At 41.7% G+C, this 4,304-nt stretch overlaps 1 non-coding gene across 1 annotated transcript; it reads left to right on the top strand.

The window, feature by feature from the left end:
• Positions 1-3,445: 3,445 nt before the first annotated feature.
• On the top strand, positions 3,446-3,584 carry LOC117866074 (small nucleolar RNA Z247). Its single transcript, XR_004642767.1, has one exon. It is a non-coding gene; the product is annotated as a small nucleolar RNA Z247 (small nucleolar RNA).
• The last annotated feature ends 720 nt before the right edge of the window (positions 3,585-4,304 follow it).

Genomic DNA, 4,304 nt, shown 5'->3' with positions numbered 1-4,304 from the left:
GCAAGGAGCGCCGTCAGCGCGGGCGCCGCAAGCCAGTAGAGCCGCAGCATTAGCGGGTGCGCCACCGCGCAGAAGCGCTTCTCATGTGCCAAGCCCCACACCGGAGCCGGAGTTGGGGAGGTCGTAAGGGCGGATGAAGCAGGGGCCTGTCCTGGAGCTCCACCGGCGCCAGCAGATAGGGGGAAGGCGGCAGCGCAGTGAGGATTGGTGGGGTGGAGCTGCGGCGGGGAGGGGTAGCGTGGATTTGCGGCGCTAGGGTGGCCGGCGGCGCGGGAGAGGGAGCACCGGCGGCCGTGCGTGGGGAGGGAGCAGAAGCCGGTGGGGAGGAGAGAGAGAGAAAGAGAGAGAGCAAATGGGAGGGAGGGAGGTCCACGTCAGTGTTAATAGGGATGAGGAGAGGGATTAGAGGAGAGAGATGCGTTTTAGATTAGATTTGGACCTATTTGGCATGATTAGCAAGTTTGGGGACCGAAAAATACTTTTTCAGAGTTGATGTACCTATTTGGCATAGCGTGACAAGTTCAAGGGCCAGCGGTGCATTTCAGTCTTAGATGTACATTTAGAAGTTGTTAAAGCATATGGTCATGTAACACAAAGCAACTGAAGGTCAAGCACAGAAGCAATTGAACGTACATTCTGCTATTCTTAGCAAGTTCGATTATCATGGCCATGATTGATATATTGAACCAATGGAAAATACCTACCAAAGTTGTTTCTTCAATGCATAAGTTGCATTTTATGATTCAATTACAAGTGAAGTGCAGGGAAGCATAATTGCAAATATAAAGATTATGGGTTCAAAATGTAGCTAACTTATCTATTTGGATAGGAATGCTCCCCTGTCCATATCAAGCAAACTGATTTGATAAAAACTGAGAATGCAAATAATCACTTGAGCAGTTCGATCCTCCAAGGGGAAAACATGGTGGAAAATCATGTCTAACGGGATGATGGACTAACGTAAGATGGAAATCAGATTTGTCCACCTTTATCTAAAATTGTTACGGTTTCCATGATGAAAAACAGTAGTTTGCAGGATAGGATCAAACTAAAAGGGAGCTTGCTAGATTCATAATCTTGGATCTTACATTAACTACAGCTTATGAAATTTATACTTCATAGGAACATTAAAAATCAGTGATGCTAGAAGTTCAGAAATACTGGGCCCCTGCATACCTATGCCAGCCTGAAGGAAGCTTCGCTTGTACTGCTTCTTGCTGATGCATACTGCCACCTGCCATGGCTCCCCTCCACACATAAGAACATTAAGTAACCCAAGTTAACATCTTAAGTAACTCATAGATATGATTACAATTTCATATATGTGGAATACATGAGCAGGATTGTAAGGCCATTTCTCAACGTTGAAGCACATATGACATTGCTTGGCATGCTTACATCACAATTGAAAGAACCCTTAATTAGATCAAAGACTTCAAGCTAGGAGCCATGTTGCTATACATTCTGCTATAGGCACAATGGCATGACAAATTGAATATTCTGTTTCAGTCCATTGTATCACATCAGAATAAATGGAGTTGAAAACAAACAAAGGCTATGCTATTCGAGGTAATTGGTTGCTAATAAGTCCAAGGGAAGTAGGAAAAAATAATTAGGTAAACTCATATGAAAAGGTTGAAAAGGCTGTGCACCCTTGAAACCTGACATACGCTTCACTTCACCCCATCCCTACCGATAGCACCATCTCTCACTGGAATGGCAAATCAGCAACAACTGACTATGAATTGCTATCGACTCAAATGTTGTTTTAAATTATCCATTATGAGATTTATTGCATTAAAATGTCAACTTTGGTCTGAAATGGACATTAAATAAATTTCATATGAAAAGAACACCACAGTAATTTTGCACTTGCTTCTTGATCTGCCAGCCAAGCTTGCTTCCTTAATTTAAATGTGTGATAAAAAATTAAGTTCCAACATTTCTTACAGTCCATATAGAATTGGATAGGCTTTTCATGTGAACTACAGGGAGTAATAGCTATGAACTGAGATAAAATAAGCACAGGAATACAACATATACAATTCATATTGGAAGAGGATGAAGATTATGCTAACATAAGTAAATTTGTAAAAGGCAAGCCAGAGTCTACATTCTTTTTTCATTTGAGCGCATAACAATACAACCTAGGCTGGTAACATGGTATCAATAAGCATGAACGAATTTAGAAATGCCAATTGATCAAGCCATCTTCACTTTCTTTTGAAAACTTACTCCAATGAAAATAGAAAAAAATAAAACAAAATGGAAATTCCTAATGCTTCATTATCGAGGAGCATGTTACCTTTGAGCTAAAAACCTAATGAAATCCAATCTACTATCCATGGTGGATCCTAGAACTCACGTTACTACCCAGTTTGTAGTGAGTCTTCTCCAAGGTGTAAATAGAGAATTTAAAACATCAGCAAAGGCAAGCAAAGGAACACACAAGAGGTTAGTGACAATTGTATTTTTAAAGTCTGAACATGCCTAGTACATATCATAAAAAAATCATTTGAAGTGTGCAGGTCAGCAAACGTATTTTTCCTCTATAACCGAATTGTTACCAACCAATGGAGACTGAACTATGAAAGGGCTTGAATAAATCATTTGTTGCCGGAGAGGTTCAGGCAGGAATCTGCCGTAACGACAAGGGTGTCGGCCATACATCTATATGTTAGAATTATGTTTGTAACCGGTTAGCCTTGTGCTACCGTGCGCCATGGTTGTGATCTTAGACATAGACTCAGATTGCTTAGAGATAGGTTCTCTTGTAAATCAAGTTATAAAGCAAACGAGTCCTAGGTGATCATAATTGTACTCATGTAAATCTCTTGGTGATTTTTCACCCTATATAAACATGCAACTATGGCGGGCCAAGATTTGCAACGACGTTTCCTCCTTTCTTACATGGTAATCAGAGCATCCTCTTCCACAAACATACACAACCTCCCAAATCAAGCCTATGGTGTCACCATCTAATCCCATGCCATCGGCCGTATTAGGGGTTGTCTCAGAGAAATTAACTCGAGACAACTACCTCCTATGGAAGGCTCAATTCCTTCCGGCTATACGAGGAGCTAAACGCATGGGGATCCTAGATGGATCTATCCCTGAGCCATCCAAAAATCTGAAGGTGGTCAAGGTGGACAGCAAGAAGGATATCGTCCACAACTTCGAGTATGACTCCTGGGTTGCGAAAGATCAGCAGGTGTTGAGCTACCTGCTGAATTCCCTCACTAAGGATGCACTAGCACCAGTGGCAACAGCAACCACAGCAGCATAAGCATGGGAGGTGCTTGAGAAAATGTTCTCGGCGCACTCCAAGGCGCGGATTGCAAATCTACGCGTCCTACTCTCTACAACTAAGAAGGGTAACATGTCCTCCTCAGCTTATTTCACTAAGATGTGTTCTTTCAAAGATGAGTTAGCCACGGTTAGGAAAGTTATAGATGATGATGAGATGGTTCACTTTATCTTGAATGGCCTTGATTTTGATTATAATCCCTTTGTGTCATCTATGCTTGGTCGAGTTGGCTCTCTTTCTTTGAGTGATCTGTATTCTCAGCTACTCACATATGATCAACGCATTTAGATGTATCAAGAAGGTTTCAGTTTCAGTCATGAGCCAATATGGCTGGTAGAGGACGTGGCTATGGCAATAGCTATGGTGGCTGTGGCTGAGGCAATCACAATCGTGGTCGTGGTCGTAGCAATGGTGGTCGTGGCGGATCATACCGTGGCAATAACAACAACAACTCCGCCCGTAGTAACACATTTAAGCAAGGAGGACCCAATGCCAAGGTAGTTTGTTAGATTTGCAAGAAAGTAGGACATGAAGCAGATCGCTGCTGGTATAGATATGATGACAATGAAGATCAACAAAATTAGAAGACGGTAGGGGCGGCTACTACTGGTTATGGTTATGACACAAACTGGTATGTAAGATAGTAGAGCAACTGATCATGTTACTAGTGAGCTTGAGAAGATGATAGTCCATGACAAGTATAATGGACGAGATCAAGTACATGCTGCTAATGGAACAAGTATGAAAATTAGTAACATTGATCATCCAACTTTACATACCCTAGCAAGAATATTATTCTTAAAAATATCCTTCATGTTTCTAGTGCTAGCAAGAATTTAGTTTCTATTCATAAGCTAACTCAAGATAATGATGCCTTCATAGAATTTCATCCAAATTTCTTTTATATAAAGGATTAGGAAATGAAGAGAGTCATCCATCAAGGTAGATCCCGAGGTGGTCTCTACCCTTTAGGGTCTCGTTTGTCCCTAGAAGACTC

Source organism: Setaria viridis, chromosome 7 (assembly GCF_005286985.2).
Source record: "Setaria viridis chromosome 7, Setaria_viridis_v4.0, whole genome shotgun sequence".
In the NCBI taxonomy this organism is placed as follows: Eukaryota; Viridiplantae; Streptophyta; class Magnoliopsida; order Poales; family Poaceae; genus Setaria; species Setaria viridis.
The sequence above is the reverse complement of the archived record's forward strand: the minus strand, read 5'-3'. Positions and strand labels throughout refer to the sequence as shown.